Here is a 17,140-nt window from a genome sequence, read left to right on the forward strand (position 1 = left end):
TATAACATGATGTATTTGTTTGACACCAACGGAAAATCAAATTGGGTAACGAATGTTAGAAATTTACTAAATCATTGTGGTTTTAGTGATGTATTTTTGTCACAAAAGATTACCTGCCCAAAGTCATTTTATAATGCTTTATCGCAAAGATTAAAAGATATATACATTCAGACCTTGAACTCATCTTTAATACAGTCGCCCAAATCCACTTTTTACAGTACTTTTAAATCTTTTTTCCATACAGAGCAATACCTACACGATATTAATCTTAGAAAATTCCACGTTTCATTATCCAGATTTAGATGCTCTTCACATGGTCTTATGATCGAGAAGGGCAGATATTATAATATTCCAAGAGAAAACAGATTGTGCAAATTTTGTGCACTAAATGTAATTGAAGATGAGTTCCACTTTTTGCTGGTATGTCCTTACTATGCTGATTTAAGGACAAAATATCTACCACAATATTACTATTCACATCCTACCATGTTTAAATTTAATTTGATAAAGAACTCTAATAATACAACTTATATTCGTTGGTATGTATATATACCATGCTTTTGAACATAGAAAATAACGTTTGCAAACATTGTGATTGTATGCCATTATTGTTTTTTATATTTTGTACTATAGGCCTGTGGCCTCTTCAGTAGTGGAATAAAGAGAGTTGACTATGTGACCTGGGTGGACGACAGTGACGACCTGGGTTGGCGACAGTGACGACCTGGGTGGACGACAGTGACGACCTGGGTCTCTGACTTTCAGTACTTTATTTAGTTTTAGTGCTTTATTGATCATTAAAATATGTGCTTTATTGTGTAAATATGTAACTGCACCTATGCCACACTATACATTTTACCTTATTCTTCTAAAGTGTCTGACGAAAGGAGGGGCGGTGGGGTAGCCTAGTGGTTAAAGCGTTGGCTCGTCACGCCGAAGACCCGGGTTCGATTCCCCACATGGGCACAATGTGTTAAGCCCATTTCTGGTGTCCCCCGCCGTGATATTGCTGGAATATTGCTAAAAGCGGCGTAAAACTAAACTCAGTCAATCAGTCTGACGAAAGGACTTTCAGCTGGACTAGTCCATTATCGTAATGGGTAACAGCTTTTGCTTTTCTGTTTACTCAACCATATAATTTTATGTACTCGACTGACTGACAAATAGGGGACACCTTTAAAATCACCCATCCTCTTTACAACTGAAATTAATTCAGCCGGCAGACTTAAAATTGTGAAAACAATACAGCAGGCTAAACGCTAAGCGCCCAATGAACTTAGTTTCTTAAATATATAACGTTGACAGTTTCAGCTGAAAACATGTCAACATCAACTGAGGTTCTTTCCTTGCGTGGTCTAATGGGGCATGACATACCTGGTTATGGAGGCTGTGTCGGTGAGAGGACAACTGTCAGATGCTGTCTGCCTGTAGCCACAGTCTGCTGGCAGTAGTAGACAGATCGACAAGAAAAACACGCTATTAGTTTTTATCTATAGTTGTTGAAGTTTGGGTTTGAGTGCAGCAGTCGCACTTGTCAGGCTGCTTACTTTAATCCGGTTCTGTATGCTCCCTTTGTGGAGGTGGGAGAACCCGTTTCTGAACACCCGCCCGGAGCTGTGGTATAGATCCTTTGTGATGTGGAGTATTCAGGTAGCCAGGTAGCTAGGCAACCATTAGGGTAAAAGGGTAGTGTGTGTTTACTGCGCACAGTGGAATACTGACATGCGATGCATGGAGCTTGACTTATTCAGGTAAGTGTGTACTAGGGTGACCAAACACTGCTGAAAGTGTCCATTAATCCATATTCCGTTAACATAGACTATCCTTGTTGACTATTGCCCAGTCTATACGGTCTAGTTCGCCGGTGGACGGTCTGTTTTGTAAGGTCGCGCACCGATAGTCACGTGTCCACCATTTCTTGTTCACAGCGTCACGTCTCTCGACCACAGTGCGCTCTGATTGACTGAAGTCCTGAAAATAGGACAGCATTAACCCGCAGACAATACACACACTGAACACTATATATTGATGCGGTATTCCCATACTGATTGATTCTAGACAGAACGTCATGTGCGTACAGTATACTGAATTACCGAATGACAAGCAAAGAACTAAATAGAATTAAATTCAATGACATGACACGCCACACACATATATGAAGGTATGTGACATATTGAAATAAACAGAAAAGGCTATTTAAATCCTCAAAACGTAACATCGAAATGTGCAACAGTCCTTTAATGGCATGCAAATATCACATACAAATGTAATCCTGTCTATTGTTACATCGTCTTGCAAAATGTAATGTTTTTTTTTTATGATATTTAGATTCATCTCAAGGTACTAAGAAAAACAATTGGAGCTTATATTAGTGCTGACTATTGTTGAACTTTTCTATTAACGTGATCTGTAGGTATCACTTACAACATCTTGTCATGGGGCTATAATGACAAAACACCAGGTGTGTCTTTTTTTGGTAGGTCAGTTTGCTTCAAATTTCATTCTTAAATTGAATATACTGATTACAATGATTCAACTGAACACACTCAGCATGACAGTGTTCAGTAATACCTTCTGCATTTGATTAATTGAATATACTAAATCTGGAATGGAACAACTGAATAAACTGAATAAAGCATGTTTTGATAGAATATGCAACATATAACATTATTAAACATACTGACTATAGCATATTTATAATTAAATATACAGAATAGAGTATGTTCTGATTGAATATACTCATCCTGTATACTATACACATGCATATACACACACACACCCACACATATACACCCACACACCCACATATACATACACCCACCCACACCCACCCACATATACATACACCCACCCACACCCACCCACATATACATACACACCCACACCCATATATATATACACACACACACATACATACACCCACATACCCACCCACCCACCCACCCATACACACACACACACATATATATATATATATATAAATGTGTGTGTGTGTGTGTGTGCGTGCGCGTGTGTGTGACTATATAGATATACGTTGTTTTGAGTGGATAAACTAAATATAGCACTTTACAGTGAGAGGGGTAATATTTAACATCACATCACATTATTTCAGCCATATCGCGACGAGAACAATTTGTACATTAAAGATGAATAAATTTAGAGCATAAAAATCTGAGCAAAATAGCCTTACATTAAAAGAACATGTATGCTACGATTAAAATCGAACGAAAAAGACTGAATGAAATGTGACTTATGCTTCTTGAACCCTTGTTGAAGGTACTGTAATAACAACTAACCATCTCAGTTATTTATTCATCCTTCTTAGTTAAAAGTTTTAATTATATTTACAATATATATGCTTTTCAAAATTTATCTTATATTCAATTTCTCTTAAAACTCCAGTGTTTGAATGAGAATTAATATTAGTAGAGATTCTTCATTGACGACTTGAATCACTGATCCCTTGTGCTGGAGAAGTCAGTACAATCAAGCAGGATTTACTCGATTACTTCATCACAAGGGATGCAGAACGGAGGATCCTCACCTAGCAATAAATATTCACCAGCGTATCTGCAGTGTACAATACGCCATCGTCTTAAAATGGCCTCTTCAAATCTGAACTGGCAGCCCAAGTAGGTGTAGCCGCCCATATTGATACCTTCTTGGGTGTTCCCCTTCTTTTCCGTCACATCGCTCATGTAACATTCAACAACCGGCTTATAATCGGTGAAGTGGTGCCACAGATTTTGTGAGTGCTTCTTTAGCAGCAGAACCAGTGCCAGAAACGCCAACATGACTGGTCACCCAACAAAACCCATGTCGTATTGGCCAGAAGCAAGAACATTATATAATTCATGCAGTTTGATTAAAATGGATGTATACATGACCTAGTTTAAATAGCCTGACGGTACAATATTATATACTAGTTATATTTGGACTGATTACTGATGTATATTTTAGAGCTGTTAATATGGCAGTTGCTTCATCTGTAGAGCAGTTGTCTGGTAATCGAGATGCTGCTGTTCAGAATCCAATAGCAGTGGCACAAGCAACTGCTCCTCTATCATTGGTGCCTTCTGTAGATAAAGATTTGTATATATAATATATTTAATTCTTGACTGATTAGATTCTTGTATATACTGTAAGTCATTTGTTTCTGATGTCTCGAATGTGGTCGGTGTTACGTCTACGTATCAACTGCCGAGGGTGTAGCGCGTTAAACGGATTGTTTAATATAGCAGCGTTTGCAGCGTTTAAATGGATACACAAAATATACAGATATACATGGATTTACTATATATACAGATATACACGGATACACTATAATATACAGATATACATGGATTTACTATATATACAGATATACATGGATACACTATAATATACAGATATACATGGATACACAAAATATACAGATATACATGGATGCACAAAATATACAGATATACATGGATTTACTATATATATATATATATACATGGATTTACTAAATATACAGATATACATGGATTAATAAATATACAGATATACATGGATTAATAAATATACAGATATACATGGATTAATAAATATACAGATATACATGGATTAATAAATATACAGATATACATGGATTTACTATATATACAGACATACATGGATTTTCTAAATATACAGATATACATGGATACACTATAATATACAGATATACATGGATTTTCTCAATATACAGATATACATGGATACACTATTATATACAGATATACATGGATACACTATAATATACAGATATACATGGATACACTATAGTATACAGATATACATGGATACACTATAATATACAGATATACATGGATACACTATAATATACAGATATACATGGATACACTATAATATACAGATATACATGGATACACTATAATATACAGATATATATGGATACACTATACTATACAGATATACATGGATACACTATAATATACAGATGTACATGGATACACTATAATATACAGATATACATGGATACACTATAATATACAGGATACACTATAATATACAGATATACATGGATACACTATAATATACAGATATACATGGATACACTATAATATACAGATATACATGGATACACTATAATATACAGATATACATGGATACACTATAATATACAGATATACATGGATACTATAATATACAGATATACATGGATACACTATAATATACAGATATACATGGATACACTATAATATACAGATATACATGGATACACTATAATATACAGATATACATGATACACTATAATATACAGATATACTATAATATACAGATGTACATGGATACAATATAATATACAGATATACACGGATACACTATAATATACAGATATACATGGATACACTATAATATACAGATATACATGGATACATTATAATATACAGATATACATGGATACACTATAATATACAGATATACATGGATACACTATACATGGCTATGATAAATATAGCACGTAGTAGAAGGAAATATTAAATATAGCATGTTATAAATGAATATATTAAGTATAGCATGTTATACATGGGTACTCTAAATATAGCATGTTATAAAATGATACTCCAAATATAGCATGTTATAAAGCCTACTCTCAATATAGCATGTTATAACATGATACTATAAATGTAGCATGTTATATAAGGATACTCTAAATATAGCATGTTATAAAATGATACTCTAAATATAGCATGTTATAAATGGCTATACTAAATATCCTTTGTATATACTAATTATACATGCTGTTTCCTTAATGTGCAGAGTAACATATATTATATGGATATGCTGAATGACGTGTTTTAATTGAGTATACTAAATATAGGATATCATAACTTGCACGTGAACGCCGGCTTAACGTGAGACGTTGTTTGTCAGTACTGTTGTATGGGTCGTAGCGTTGTCGAGACGTTTATGATAAATACTCATCAGACATGCTTGAGCTCATTACTTCATGGGAAAGAAAAATGATGAGGTGAAACGTCAGTCAGATGAAAATCACCATCTATCATCTCAGTTGGATATTCTTACATCAGAAAACAATTTATTGAGAGGAGAAGTTTTACGAAAGAAAAACACATTCTTTCACTAGAAACGACAATCTCTGATGAACTCTTAGCAATTAACAAAAAGGCCACTACAATTGACGGGAAAATAGACTGTATAAATACTCGAACCAAGATTGCAGCGACAGACAATGCGAACTTGTCAACAGACAAGCTGAGTCCGACATATGCAACAATGGTCCAATCACCTGCTAGCCCGAGCCCGAGCTTGCGCTCTGATCTCCACCCGGACTCGCCTATTGTTTCCCCAGCCAGTAATGCCCAACCAAGCGTGACACCTCAAATTCAGGTACAAGCAGATAATCATCATGTACTAACGCAGATGAAAGTGGGGATATCCAATCAAAACAAAGCGACTACACAACGTCGCGTTGTCTTCGATACACACTGGAAAAGAGCATTTCGTGGATCAGTTAAAGTGAAGACTAAGAGACTAGTACTATCATATGTCAGTGCTGATGAACAATTTGAAACAGTGCAAGATGCCATCTGTGACTATGCACAACAACGAAGTGTTAACATCACCCACACCCAGCTTCTCAAACACTGGAAGGGAGATAACCCCACCTTCACCATCCGTATCAACGCGTCTGAAGATGATGCCAGAAAGATAACCCAAGACAGCAAGTTTTGGCCAGATGGAGTGAGATGCAGAGAATGGGTTCCAAGCAAAGAATGGTATGGAAACGATTATAAGTCGACATGATTAATATGAACATGACATCATTTATACCATTGACTTTTCTTCTCATGACTTTCCACTTACTTACCTGGAATGTGAGAGGAGTTATGTACGGAACAAACTACCTTACAGAACAACTAAGAACATGTGATATTGTCTTTGTATGTGAACACTGGCTTCAGTCGCATAATGAACATTTCCTTGAGTCCATAAACAGTGATTTTAATGTGTTCGTTAAATGCTCGCAACAACACGAACGTAATCAACGCGGATCTGGCGGCGTCTGCTTCTTCATACGTTCTGCTATATGTCGATCTATGCGGCAGATTGACACACCGAGTGACAGGATAATAGCAGTTGAAATCAAACTTTCTTCACAAAGCTTATTTCTACTCGGTACCCACCTCCCGTCGTCCAATGTTCCTGATAGTGCTTATATAGAAGCTCTCAACGACGTCATGGCATTGTATGACATTTATTCTCAGATTGGTACTACTTTGATTATGGGAGACTTTAATGCAGACCTACGGCAAGCTTGTGCGTTGAAACTGCGTGCTAGACATCTGTGGCGGGCTGTGAACACAAGACATCTATCATCTGTTATACCTCTACACGACAACATGGCGTACTCCTACAGAAACAAAAGTGAAACTGTCAAATCGCTGATAGACTACATATTCATTAGAGAGGACAACATGAGCAGTGTGTTAACCCACTGCATAGATACCAACGCTCCCTTCACAGTATCGGACCATCTACCTGTGATGATGACCTTCAATGTTCTACCAGAACCAACTCAGTCTAGTGGATATAGACTGAACTGGCGTAAAGCAAGCTGTGACGAACACACCCTCTATCGCCATGAAACAGAAAACTGTTTCCGTGGACTGGATTTTACCCCTGATAGTTATTCATGTGCTAGTGACTGTATTGAAGCACATAATGAGTACATTACCCAATGTCTTCTAGCAACAGCTGTTGCATACATTCCAGTAACTTCTTTCCGACCATATCTTAACCCTGGCTGGAAGAGAGACAATATTAAACCCCTCCATGTTGATATGCGAAGAAGACGTAAGATTTGGGTAGAAAGGGTAAACCACGCTCAACAGATGATGTTTCATATGTACAATATAAACAAGCAAAGTCTGTGTTCAGAAGAATGTTTAGAACATCTAAGCGAAAATCGGAAAATGAAAAGCTACAGGAAGTTTATAATGCTGCTGAATTGGACATAAACGACTTTTTAGAACAACCAAACGATTGAAAAATAAAAGGGGCATATAAGAACCCTAACTTTTGAATCTGAAATTAGCAGCACTTCTCAAGAGATATGTAACTCATTTGGCAAATATTTCTGTAAACTTGCTACACCTTCTGAACTAGACGATTATGACCATGATTTTCAAAGGGTGTTTGTGAGGAAATGTCTTCTATTGTTCACAACAAGCAAGATATTTTCAAGAAATATTGGATGTTCCATTTACCAGTGATGAAATCGTCTCTTCATTAAAACGCCTTAAGAATGGCAAATCTCCTGGCCCTGATAGCTTGTGTAATGAGCACTTAAAGTATGCAGGCAGGTCCCTAACATCCCAGCTCTGTGTCCTGTTTAATAACATCTTAAAGTATGAGTATATCCCAGAGATATATAATATTGGACATATCATACCAATACATAAAGGGAAAGGGAAGAGTAAATGCGACCCCTCAATTACCGTGGGATAACCCTTACATCAACTATAGGCAAACTATTTGAACGTCTCATTTTGTCTAGAATTGAAAGATGGGCTTCACTTAAGCTAAGTAACTATCCACATCGCCTCCAGTTTGGGTTTCGAAAACATCTTGGAGCTGATACAGCTGCACTGACCTTGATAGAAACCATTTCATACTATAGAGAAAGAAAATCCCCAGTGTTTTGTGTATTTCTCGATAATGAGAAGGCCTTTGACCGAGTTTGGTTGGATGGATTGTTTCTCAAACTGTATAATCTCGGTATAAGAGGTAAAATCTGGAGACTGCTTCGAATGTCATACTTGTCCATGCAATCATGTGTTTCCTATGCTGGTTTCCTGTCTGATAGCTTTAGAATCAGTCAAGGTGTAGGACAGGGGCGAGTCATTTCCGCTTGGCTATTCAGCCTGTACATCAACGATCTAATGCAGAGTTTAGATAAGTCGGGTCTAGGTCTCCAGCTTCCATGGGGACACTGTCCAGGTATTCTTCTTGCTGATGATACTACTTTAACCTCCAGCAATCCACATAATTCTCAGACTCTTCTAGAAGCTGTGTACGATTATGGTTTGAAGTGGAAATTGAAGTATAACGTCAGTAAAAGTGCCTTGCTTGTATTCAATACAGACAGATATCTTACACCAGTTAGTCTGTATCTTGGTTCTGTGGCCATCCCTCTCATGCAATCTGTTACGTACGCTGGAGTTCAGTTGTCTTCATGTAATAAATCGTATGATAGAACAATGTCATCATGTGAAAAAGCACGTAAACTGGTTAATATGTATCATGACCTTGGCTTGTGCTATGGTTCACTCAATCCTATTTGTGCTTGTCGTATATGGAACAATGTCATTTTACCATGTGCTTTATATGGTTGTACTGTCTGGAGCAGCTTAACGTCAAAAGAATTGGACGTGTTGGAGTTAACACAAAGGTATTTCTGTAGAAAGGTACAAGGTCTGCCTAAACGCACTGCTTCTCCTGTGGTTCTAGATACCCTGGGCCTACTGCCAATTCAAGGGTATATAGAAAAATCTTGTTGCTTATGTTTGGTAGAATCTGCCGTCTAAATGATGCCTATGTTGTTAAACAATTATTTCTTCATCGTCTATTTGAATCCAGATGTATGACTACCATTGGTAAATCCCCGTCACCTATCCTGTACATGGTTAAGCTCGTAAACAAGTATGGCTTGTTTGACGCTGTTAATACATACATCACAACAGGGTTATATGTACTAAAGCAAAATGGAATGATATTGTTAAATCCAGAATCTGTGATGCTTACGAGAGTCTGTTGTGTCATCAGATAGCAGTGAGAGAGGATCTCTCAAGATATTGCCTTATCCGAGAGCCTTTTAATCCAAGTAGACTGTGGGAACTAGCCTTGATTAAAAGCCTAAATTTTACAAACTCTCTCATATTATTCACATTGGCTGTAAAAGATTGAATCCAGAGAGTGTATATGTGGAATAGTAGCTTCTGATATTGTTAAACATGTTATTATGTCCTGTACACATCTTAATGATTTGAGAAATGAAATGTTTGAAAGGATTTGTGATATTATATCAATATCTGATTTTGTTGACTTTTGGGAAAATGATGACGATGTAATAATTGCTGATTTACTTGGTGGATCTTGTACAACACTTGGTAACTTAAATATGACAGAATGGGCGGAAGTTATGTTATTAGTGGCTGAGTTTATGTCAGTCTGTCATTCTAAAATATCTGCACAATTAACTGTCTACTGAGTCATTGTATATTCAACTTGACACTTTGTTGTAACATGAAACAATCTTCATATTTTTGGAGGAAATAAAGATAATCTATCTATATACAGATATACATGGATACACAAAATATACAGATATACATGGATTAATAAATATACAGATATACATGGATTAATAAATATACAGATATACATGGATTAATAAATATACAGATATACATGGATTAATAAATATACAGATATACATGGATTTACTATATATACAGACATACATGGATTTTCTAAATATACAGATATACATGGATACACTATAATATACAGATATACATGGATTTTCTAAATATACAGATATACATGGATACACTATTATATACAGATATACATGGATACACTATAATATACAGATATACATGGATACACTATAGTATACAGATATACATGGATACACTATAATATACAGATATACATGGATACACTATAATATACAGATATACATGGATACACTATAATATACAGATATACATGGATACACTATAATATACAGATATACATGGATACACTATACTATACAGATATACATGGATACACTATAATATACAGATATACATGGATACACTATAATATACAGATATACATGGATACACTATAATATACAGATATACATGGATACACTATAATATACAGATATACATGGATACACTATAATATACAGATATACATGGATACACTATAATATACAGATATACATGGATACACTATAATATACAGATATACATGGATACACTATAATATACAGATATACATGGATACACTATAATATACAGATATACATGGATACACTATAATATACAGATATACATGGATACACTATAATATACAGATATACATGGATACACTATAATATACAGATATACATGGATACACTATAATATACAGATATACATGGATACACTATAATATACAGATATACATGGATACAATATAATATACAGATACACATGGATACACTATAATATACAGATATACATGGATACACTATAATATACAGATATACATGGATACACTATAATATACAGATATACATGGATACACTATAATATACAGATGTACATGGATACAATATAATATACAGATATACACGGATACACTATAATATACAGATATACATGGATACACTATAATATACAGATATACATGGATACATTATAATATACAGATATACATGGATACACTATAATATACAGATATACATGGATACACTATACATGGCTATGATAAATATAGCACGTAGTAGAAGGAAATATTAAATATAGCATGTTATAAATGAATATATTAAGTATAGCATGTTATACATGGGTACTCTAAATATAGCATGTTATAAAATGATACTCCAAATATAGCATGTTATAAAGCCTACTCTCAATATAGCATGTTATAACATGATACTATAAATGTAGCATGTTATATAAGGATACTCTAAATATAGCATGTTATAAAATGATACTCTAAATATAGCATGTTATAAATGGCTATACTAAATATCTTTTGTATATACTAATTATACATGCTGTTTCCTTAATGTGCAGAGTAACATATATTATATGGATATGCTGAATGACGTGTTTTAATTGAGTATACTAAATATAGGATATCATAACTTGCACGTGAACGCCGGCTTAACGTGAGACGTTGTTTGTCAGTACTGTTGTATGGGTCGTAGCGTTGTCGCGTTGAAATGTCAACCCGGGACTATGTACCTGCATGGGGTCAAGACTTGGTCCCGATACTGTATAACAGTAAGATCCCTGGACGACTTTCAATTTGGATCGACTGTTGGCATAAACTTTTTCTCAAATCTTCATGCTGCCCCTCCAAATATGTGAACCTCACGAGCAAGTTCCTCAATCCTGCCACACCCGTACCTTGTGATCAGTGTGAACCGTGACCCGTCACTGCTCGTCACTGAAGACAATCCCCTCCCACTGCTCGTCACTGAAGACAATCCCCTTTCACTGCACCCGTCACTTAAGACAATCCCCTCCCATTGCTCGTCATTGAAGACAATCCCCTCCCACTGCTCGTCATTGAAGAGAATCCCCTCCCACTGCTCGTCACTGAAGACAATCCCCTTTCACTGCACCCGTCACTTAAGACAATCCCCTCCCATTGCTCGTCACTGAAGACAATCCCCTTTCACTGCACCCGTCACTTAAGACAATCCCCTCCCACTGCTCGTCACTGAAGACAATCCCCTCCCATTGCTCGTCACTGAAGACAATCCCCTCCCACTGCTCGTCACTGAAGACAATCCCCTCCCACTGCTCGTCACTGAAGACAATCCCCTCCCACTTGTCATCCATTCCAATGTACCTGCATTCCACTGTGCTTGCATTCCAATGTACAAGCACTTGCATACCAATGTACTTGTATGCCAATGTGCTTGCATTCTAATGTACATGTACTTGTATGCCAATGTGCTTGCATTCCAATGTACTTGTACTTGCATTCCAATGTACTTGCATTCCAATGTACATGTACTTGCATGTACATTGGAATGCAAGCACATTGGAATACAAGTACATGTACATTGGAATGCAAGCATATTCGAATGCAAGTACATTGATATGCAAGCACATTGGAATGCAAGCACATTGGAATGCATGTACATGTACATTGGAATGCAGGCATATTCGAATGCAAGCACATTGATATGCAAGCACAATGAATGCAAGCACATTGAAATGCAAGCACATTGGAATACAAGTACATATACATTGGAATGCAAGCACATTGGAATACAAGTACATGTACATTGGAATGCAAGCACATTGATATGCATTCCATACATGCATTCCAATGTGCTTGCATTCCAATGTGCTTGCATATCAATGTGCTTGCATTCGAATATGCTTGCATTCCAATGTACATGTACTTGTATTCCAATGTGCTTGCATTCCAATGTACATGTACATGCATTTCAATGTGCTTGCATATCAATGTACTTGCATATCAATGTACTTGCATACCAATGTGCTTGCATTCCAATGCACATGTACTTGCATTCCAATGTACTTGCATATCAATGTACTTGCATATCAATGTACTTGCATATCAATGTGCTTGCATTCCAATGTGTTTGCATTCCAATGTACATGCATTCCACTGTGCTTGCATTCCAATGTACCAGTACTTGCAGACCAATGTGCTTGCATATCAATGTGCTTGCATTGTCCTTGCATTCCAATGTACTTGTATGCCAATCTGCTTCCATTACAATGTACATGTACTTGTATTCCAATGTGCTTCCATACCAATGTGCTTGCGTTCCAATGTGCTTGCATTCCAATGTATATGTACTTGTATTCCAATGTGCTTGCATTCCAATGTACATGTACATGCATTTCAATGTGCTTGCATATCAATGTACTTGCATATCAATGTAATTGCATACCAATGTGCTTGCATTCCAATGCACATGTACTTGCATTCCAATGTACTTGCATATCAATGTACTTGCATATCAATGTACTTGCATATCAATGTGCTTGCATTCCAATGTGTTTGCATTCCAATGTACATGCATTCCACTGTGCTTGCATTCCAATGTACCAGTACTTGCAGACCAATGTGCTTGCATATCAATGTGCTTGCATTGTCCTTGCATTCCAATGTACTTGTATGCCAATCTGCTTCCATTACAATGTACATGTACTTGTATTCCAATGTGCTTCCATACCAATGTGCTTGCGTTCCAATGTGCTTGCATTCCAATGTACATGTACTTGTATTCCAATGTACTTGCATTCCAATGTGCTTGCATATCAATGTGCTTGCATTCCAATGTGCTTGCATTCCAATGTACATGTACTTGTATTCCAATGTTCTTGCATATCAATGTACATGTACATGCATTCCAATGTACCTGCATACCAATGTGCTTGCATTCCAATGTACATGTATTCCAATGTGCTTGTATTCCAATGTGCTTGCATTCCAATGTACATGTACTTGTCAATTCCAAATGCACAATGTGTGCATTCCATTGCATTCAATGTACTTACTTGCATTTCAATGTACTTGCATATCAATGTGCTTGCATTCCAATGTGCTTGCATTCCAATGTACTTGCATAATCAATGTACTTGCATGCCAATGTGCTTGCATTCCAATGTACATGTACTTGTATTCCAATGTGCTTGCATTCCAATGTACATGTACTTGTATTCCAATGTGCTTGCATACCAATGTGCTTGCATTCCAATGTGCTTGCATATCAATGTGCTTGTATTCCAATGTGCTTGCATATCAATGTGCTTGCATTCCAATGTGCTTGCATTCCAATGTACATGTACTTGTATTCCAATGTGCTTGCATTCCAATGTGCTTGCATTCCAATGTCTTGCATATCAATGTGCTTGCATTCCATGTACATGTACTCCAATGTATTCCAATGTGCTTGCATTCAATGTTCTTGCATTCCAATTTGCTTGCATATCAATGTGCTTGCATTCCAATGTGCTTGCATTCCAATGTACATGTACATGCATTCCAATGTACCTGCATACCAATGTGCTTGCATTCCAATGTACATGTACTTGTATTCCAATGTGCTTGCATTCCAATGTGCTTGCATATCAATTTACTTGCATATCAATGTGCTTGTATTTCATTCCGTACATGTTCTTGCATTCCAATGTGCTTGCATATCAATGTGCTTGCATTCCAATGTGCTTGCATATCAATTTACATTACTTGCATATCAATGTGCTTGCATTCCAATGTGCTTGCATTCCAATGTGCTTGCATTCCAATGTGCTTGCATATCAATGTGCTTGCATTCCAATGTGCTTGCATTCCAATGTACATGTACTTGCATTCCAATGTGCTTGCATATCAATGTGCTTACATATCAATGTGCTTGCATTCCAATGTGCTTGCATTCAATGTACATGTACTTGTATTCCAATGTGCTTGCATTCAAATGTGCTCGCATATCAATGTGCTTGCATTCCAATGTACATGTACTTGTATTCCAATGTGCTTGCATTCCAATGTACATGTACATGTATTCCAATGTACTTGCATACCAATGTGCTTGTATTCCAATGTGCTTGTATGTACATGTACTTGCATTCCAATGTGCTTGCATTCAATGTGCTTGCATGTGCTTGCATATCAATGTGCTTGCATTCCAATGTGCTTGCATTCCAATGTGCTTGCATTCCAATGTACAATGTGCTTGCATTCCAATGTGCTTGCATTCAATGTTGCATTCCTTGTACATGTACATGTATTCCAATGTGCTTGCATTCCAATGTGCTTGCATTCCAATGTACATGTACTGCATTCCAATGTGCTTGCATTCCAATGTGCTTGCATTCCATGTACATGTGCATTCCAATGTGCTTGCATTCCAATGTACTTGCATATCAATGTACTTGCATTCCAATGTGCTTGCATTCCAATGTGCTTGTATTCCAATGTGCTTGCATTCCAATGTGCTTGCATATCAATGTGCTTGCATTCCAATGTGCTTGCATTCCAATGTACATGTACTTGTATTCCAATGTGCTTGCATATCAATGTACTTGCATATCAATGTGCTTGTATTCCAATGTGCTTGCATTCAATGTGCTTGCATATCAATGTGCTTGCATTCCAATGTGCTTGCATTCCGATGTACATGTACTTGTATTCCAATGTGCTTGCATATCAATGTACTTGCATATCAATGTGCTTGCATTCCAATGTGCTTGCATTCCAATGTACATGTACTTGTATTCCAATGTGCTTGCATTCCAATGTGCTTGCATATCAATGTGCTTGCATTCCAATGTGCTTGCATTCCAATGTACATGTACTTGTATTCCAATGTGCTTGCATTCCAATGTACATGTACATGCATTCCAATGTGCTTGCATTCCAATGTGCTGTACATGTATTCCAATGTGCTTGCATATCAATGTACTTGCATACCAATGTGCTTGCATTCAATGTGCTTGCATTCCAATGTGCTTGCATTCCAATGTACATGTACTTGCATTCCAATGTGCTTGCATTCCAATGCATGTACTTGTATTCCAATGTGCTTGCATATCCAATGTGCATGTACTTGCATATCAATGTGCTTGCACCAATGTGCTTGCACAATGTGCTTGCATTCAATGTACTTACATGTACATGCATTCCAATGTGCTTGCATTCCAATGTACATGTGCTTGTATTCAATGTACTTGCATTCCAATGTGCAATTGCATTACCAATGTGCTTGCATTCCAATGTGCTTGCATTCAATGTATTCCAATGTACATGCATTCCAATGTGCTTGCATTCCAATGTGCTTGCATTCCAATGTACTTGCATATCAATGTGTGTGCATTCCAATGTGCTTGCATTCCAATGTACATGTACTTGTATTCCAATGTGCTTGCATTCCAATGTACATGCTTGCATTTCAATGTGCTTGCATTCCAATGTGCTTGCATTCCAATGTGCTTGCATTCCAATGTGCTTGCATTCCAATGTGCTTGCATTCCAATGTGCTTGCATATGTACATGTACTTGTATTCCAATGTGCTTGCATTCCAATGTACATGTACTTGCATTCCAATGTGCTTGCATTCCAATGTGCTTGCATTCCAATGTACATTTGCATTCCAATGTGCTTGCATTCCAATGTGCTTGCATTCCAATGTACATGTGCTTGCATTCCAATGTGCTTGCATTCCAATGTACTTGCATATCAATGTGTTTCAATGTGCTTGCATTCCAATGCACATGTACTTGTATTCCAATGTGCTTGCATTCCAATGTGCTTGCATATCAATGTGCTTGCATTCCAATGTGCATTTGCATTCCAATGTGCATGCATGTGCTTGTATTCCAATGTGCTTGCATT

General features: G+C 36.8%; 1 protein-coding gene across 1 annotated transcript in view; it reads left to right on the forward strand.

Annotated features, from left to right (window-relative positions):
* Positions 1 to 1,648: 1,648 nt before the first annotated feature.
* Positions 1,649 to 17,140, forward strand: part of LOC124259260 (beta-1,3-galactosyltransferase 5-like) — a 49,462-nt gene continuing 33,970 nt past the window's right edge. Inside the window, exon 1 of the mRNA XM_046693369.1 lies at positions 1,649 to 1,751. The gene's annotated coding sequence lies outside the window, so the exon portion shown is untranslated. The remainder of the gene's footprint in view (positions 1,752 to 17,140) is intronic.

This window comes from Haliotis rubra, unplaced genomic scaffold (assembly GCF_003918875.1).
Source record: "Haliotis rubra isolate DU_JTF1 unplaced genomic scaffold, ASM391887v1 Scf715, whole genome shotgun sequence".
NCBI lineage: Eukaryota > Metazoa > Mollusca > Gastropoda > Lepetellida > Haliotidae > Haliotis > Haliotis rubra.